Below are 5,893 nucleotides of genomic sequence, written 5' to 3' on the forward strand. Positions count from 1 at the left end.
ATGCGTTTAATTTTTTATTTGTAAGTTATTTTAGGTTATTTCCACGTAGTAAAGTAATGTTAATTTGCTGTCATAAAGAGTACAACAACACAGGATCCAGGAGGCCCTGAGAGCTGTAGATCCTAACGGTACTGTGCTGGGTGGACTGGAGATACACACCATTCCTAGACGACCATATTCAGTTCCCGCTCCTCTGTCATTGTGGCAACCCATGATTTACTTTATTTTCCCTGTCAATGTTTACATATGCTAATGTTTTAGCATGTGTCACAACCCCCATTCAATGTTTACATATGCTAATGTTTTAGCATGTGTCACAACCCCCATTCAAGTCATGAGACATATTAGCATTTTTCATGCATCATGTTCAAATCATCTGTAATTTACTTGTTTAAACTTCACATTTAATTGTAGTTACTTTGGGATGATTTCAAGGTGATGCGCCAGTAATGCTAATTGTGGTCCCATGGGATTTGTTGAATGATAGCATGTGGAAAATATGCCAGGGGAAGTCAACCAAAGCATGAATTTCAGTAATACCTTTTCCATATACTGCTCAGGGTAATGAAACCAATGTGTAATTTTGTAATTTGGGTGAATTTTCCCTTGAGATTGTTATTTGGTTTATAAGATTAAAAATATGGTGTGAGGAACAATGGAGGGGGGGGGGGGCAATGGTAGAGGTGGACATCACCATCGGGTGTAATCACTTTTTTTAATGTATTTTTCAAAGGTGGTGAATTGTGATTCACAGAGTGATTGATGGCTTCAGTCGGAAGATTATGTTTCTTCAAGGCAGCAACAACAACAGGTTATTGCCCTTAATGTTTTTGTTTGTGTGTTGGTGGAGGGGCTGTGATATAGGCATACCCTCCCCCACTATTTTAGCTGTTCCATCCAATGTTGGAGTATTTTTGCCCCTGTATCTGGTGTCCAGTGTATGTTATCTTTCTCTGTGTGGAAATCTAAATGGTGGATTTCTAATAGGGGGTTGTAGTGTGTGGCAATGTGTGAATTAATATATTTCAACATGGTTTGTTGTTTCTCTGACAGGGGGGAGAGTAGTTAATGATGGGGAAGTAAATGGTTGCATTGGGATACATCGCTGTTGCTTTACTGTGAAGTGATTGTAGTTGTCCTATGGGTGTTTGTTTCTGTGTTTGATCTTTGTTGTTCAGGCCCAGAGACAGCACAACCACCTTGGTGTTAGGATTTAGTAATGTGGTGGAACTGTGCTCCAGGATAACTGTCAATTTGGATGTGTTTGTACGGATGGTAGGGTATTCTATTCAAGTTTGAATCTCCAATGATGGCAATCGGTTTGAGAGATTTTATTTTCCAATCATACATTTTTCTGTTTGTCATGTCATGTTTAGTTGGCTGGTACAATAATGGGGAGATGGCTGGGTATGTTGGGGTAGAGTGTCTGGGGAGAGGCAAAGGGGAGAGTCTCACAGTGGGCTCTGAAAGAACCCTATTTTTTGGAGACAGACTAAGTGGGGTGGGTAAGAGGTATCTGGTGTGTGGAGAGGTTAGTATTGGGGAAGGTTCAGACAGGAAACTGTTGGTTTTCCCTTTGTTTTCTCCCATCATGACAACTTTTTCCACCTTTACTCCTCTCTCCATAATCACCACCTCAGCAGGGTTTTGGGGGTTAGGTTAGGGTTAGGGTTAGGGTTAGGGTTAGGGGTTAGGGTTGGGGTTGGGGTTGGGGTTGGGGTTGGGGTTAGGGTTAGGGTTAGGGTTAGGGTTAGGGTTAGGTTAGGTTGGGGTTGGGGTTGGGGTTGGGTTAGGGTTAGGGTTAGGGTTAGGGTTAGGTTAGGGTTAGGGTTAGGGTTAGGGTTAGGGTTTAGGGTTTAGGGTTAGGGTTAGGGTTAGGGTTAGGGGTTAGGGTTAGGGTTAGGGTTAGGGGTTAGGGTTAGGGTTAGGGTTAGGGTTAGGTTAGGGTTAGGGTTAGGGTTGGGGTTGGGGTTGGGGTTGGGGTTGGGGTTAGGGTTAGGGTTAGGGTTAGGGTTAGGTTAGGGTTAGGGTTAGGGTTAGGGTTATGGTTAGGTTAGGGTTAGGGGTTAGGGTTAGGGTTAGGGTTAGGGGTTAGGGGTTAGGGTTAGGGTTAGGGTTAGGGTTAGGGTTAGGGTTAGGGGTTAGGGTTAGGGTTAGGGTTAGGGTTAGGTTAGGGTTAGGGTTAGGGTTAGGGTTAGGTTAGGGTTAGGGTTAGGGTTATGATAAATTCTGTTTTTTGGTGGTTTTTTTTAACCCTGTGTTGCACTGGCCTATTGTGATCTCTGTTATTGCCACCAGTCTGGTGTTTATTGGGAGGGTTGTGTTTGTGAATATGTGAGATGTATGAATGGTTTCCCTACTCATAGTTTGCCATTTAATCCAAGTGGAGCCAGAGATCTAAGGTTGGCTATCCACTTGGATTCAGCGGCCTTTCTCTGGGCTATGGTCCAGGTAGAGACTGTTTCTAGCCCAGTGATATTGAGGTGTATAATATGGTGTGTTTGGAAGTGTGTAACTAAATGTGTGGACAGTTTATTATTGGTGATTGTATATAGATGTTGTTTGAGACGTGTTAGAATTGTCGATCCAGTTTCCCCCACATAGATTTTTTTGCATAATGCACAGGTGATTGCATAGACTATGTTGGTGCTATTTATGTTCATCAGTTGTGTGATTTGGCTACCGGTGTGTGCGTATGGGTTGTGTATGTTTGTCAGTTGTCTGTAGTAGGTGCTTTCAGTGGGTACTGGGGGAGAGGGCCTGTTTGAAAATGTTGCATTGACTAGGAGATCCTTCAGATTAGGATTCCTCCTGTATGCTGAGATTGGTTGGAATGGTTGTAGTGGGGGGAAGGCCTGTTGTGTGTTAGAAAATGCACTTTTCAGTCTTGAATGTATACGTTGGTTTATGTGTGAATAGGTGCTGATGATTGGTAGCCTCTTGGGTTCCGGCCCCGTCCCCAATGTGGGAATGGGGTTTCTAGGGGAAGTCTGGGGGTTAGGGTTAGGGTTGTGGTTAGGGTTAGGGTTATGGTTAGGGTTAGGGTTATGGTTAGGGTTAGGGTTATGGTTAGGGTTAGGGTTGTGGTTAGGGTTAGGGTTGTGGTTAGGGTTAGGGTTATGGTTAGGGTTATGGTTAGGGTTATGGTTAGGGTTGGAGTTAGGGTTGGAGTTAGGGTTAGTGTCAGGAACAGTGCCCCCTGGGTTAAGGTTAGGAGGAAGAGGCAATTGATTTTGGATGACGCTTGCTATTGTGTCCGCTTTGATGTATCTCAGTGACCGCTTGGAGTACCCCCTCCTCCTCAATGCCTCAAATAGTATGTGTGTAGCTGTATTGAAATCAGTCTGTTGAGTGCATAATCTGTAGAACCGGATGAGTTGTGATTTGACAATCCCCCTAAAGGTATGTTTGGGGTGGAAACTGGATCGGTGGAGTAATGCATGCGTGTCTGTTTCTTTGAAATAAACTTTAGTGTGTAGGTAAACTATGGTTGCTTCAGTGTCTGGAAAGAAAACGGTGGTGTCTAAAAAATGTATTCTATGTAGGTGTCAGATATATTAAACTGTAATGGTGGGATGATGATTGTTCAAGATGTCTATGAATGTGGTGAAGTCCTGTAGATTATGTTGCCACACCCCGAAGATATCATCCAGGTAGCGTTTGTAGACCAAGGGAAGCAGTGGGCATTTTTCCAAAGCTGTAGTCTCCCAGTCCGCCATGTATATGTTTGCGTATGCTGGAGCGAACTTTTTGCCCATTGCTGTCCCATGGGTTAGGGTTAGGGTTAGGGTTAGGGTTTAGGGTTTAGGGTTAGGGTTAGGGTTAGGGTTAGGGTTAGGGTTTAGGGTTAGGGTTAGGGTTAGGGTTAGGGTTAAGGGTTAGGGTTAGGGTTAGGGTTAGGGTTAGGGTTAGGGTTAGGTTAGGTTAGGGTTAGGGTTAGGGTTAGGGTTAGGGTTAGGGTTAGGGTTAGGGTTAGGTTAGGGTTAGGGTTAGGGGTTAGGGGTTAGGGTTAGGGTTAGGGGTTAGGGGTTAGGGGTTAGGGGTTAGGGTTAGGGTTAGGTTAGGGTTAAGGTTAGGGTTAGGGTTAGGGTTAGGGTTAGGTTAGGGTTAGGGTTAGGGTTAGGGTAGGGTTAGGGTTAGGGTTAGGGTTAGGGTTAGGGTTAGGGTTAGGGTTAGGGTTAGGGTTAGGGTTAGGGTTAGGGTTAGGGTTAGGGTTAGGGTTAGGGTTAGGGTTAGGGTTAGGGTTAGGGTTAGGGTTAGGGTTAGGGTTAGGGTTAGGGTTAGGGTTAGGGTTAGGGTTAGGGTTAGGGTTAGGGTTAGGTTAGGGTAGGGTTAGGGTTAGGGTTAGGGTTAGGGTTAGGGTTAGGGTTAGGGTTAGGGTTAGGGTTAGGGTTAGGGTTAGGGTTAGGGTTAGGGTTAGGGTTAGGGTTAGGGTTAGGGTTAGGGTTAGGGTTAGGGTTAGGGTTAGGTTGTTGTTTGGCGGAGCAAACAAAGAGACATACACGCACGCAGGAAGGCAGGAGAGAGAAGCTATGAACGGCAGACTAAGCCGTGATTGTGGGCTTTGTTCCAAGCGGAATATCGTGCGGATAGACCGACATTTCAAGTCTGTCCATGCACTTAAGCCTGCTACTATAGAATGGAAGCGTGCTATGCAATCTAGCCGGCGTTCAACTGAGAGACAGCAGCCCGAATCATGGCAGCCTAACAACGGTGTTGCACCGCGGCTGGAGCCCTGGGAGAACCCTGGATATTTGCAGTGTGTTGAAAGTGAGTTGTCCGTGGAGCTGCAGCTGGTAGACGAGGGTGAGCAGTCCGCGGTGGTGGATCAGCAGCTGCGGGACGAGAGTGAGCAGGCGGCGGCGACTGCGCCGGTGCAGTCAACCAGTCAGATCGGTGGTGAACCATGCTCGGAACCGAGGGAGCAAGGCTGCGTCATGGTGACTTCCACGGAGAGCGAGAGTGATGAAGGCGGCGGTGTGTCGTCCAGAATTGAAGGTTGGAGGAATGTAATTTTGACTGAATATGAACACTTTGCTATGGGTAAAAACCCTTCAGTTAAACGGATTGACAATAGTCGCACCAGTCTAGCCCGAGTACGACAATTCCTCCGCTATATGTCAGAGGGCAAGGCCGATGAAGGACTGTGTTCTCTGGATAACTACAGACGTGTGTCTGAGTGGTATGGTCAATGTGAAGACCGTTGTTTGGCACCATCCACGTTAAAAATGTATCGAGCCGATGTTCGAAGTTTCCTGAATTATCTTATTCAGTTCCGGCCAAAAGGTCTGCAGGCTAAAGCCAGTGGAATTCGAAAGGTGTTACTCTGCTTGGCAAAGATGGACAGGGATTCGCGGCAGAGCCAGGCAACACACAGGGCAAAATTCCGCAACCGCTGCAGGGACGAGGTGCTCAGCGCTGCAGAGTTAAGCCGGTTTGTTGAGCTAAGTAATCAAGCTATTCCTTCGGTGCTCAGTAGGCTGGAGGACCGAGCCACCTGCGCTGACAGACGTAGGTTTGCGGCTCTCATGTCCAGCCGGTTGGCCATCTTTAATGGCACTCGACGATCCCCAGTCACCATCTTCAGTGAGAGGGAATTTAATGAAGTAACCCCGGAAAGTGGGGGTTATCAGATGTGCATTTCAAGCCACAAAACGAACTATAGCTTCGGTGAGTGCAGAGTTGTTCTATCTGAGCAGGAATACACTTGGCTTAAACGATTCCATCAGATCAGGCCTAATCTGAGTGGAATCACCTCAGATACAGAACTCTTCTTTTTCACGTCCTGCGGTCAACCGTACGGCAATCTCTGTGAGTATGTGGGCCAGATATTTGCAGAGTTTGGCATTGGAAGTAAAGTCACCTTCGGTACAATTCGACGAAGCGTTGCTAC

Source organism: Salmo trutta, unplaced genomic scaffold, assembly GCF_901001165.1.
Source record: "Salmo trutta unplaced genomic scaffold, fSalTru1.1, whole genome shotgun sequence".
NCBI classification, from domain to species: Eukaryota; Metazoa; Chordata; class Actinopteri; order Salmoniformes; family Salmonidae; genus Salmo; species Salmo trutta.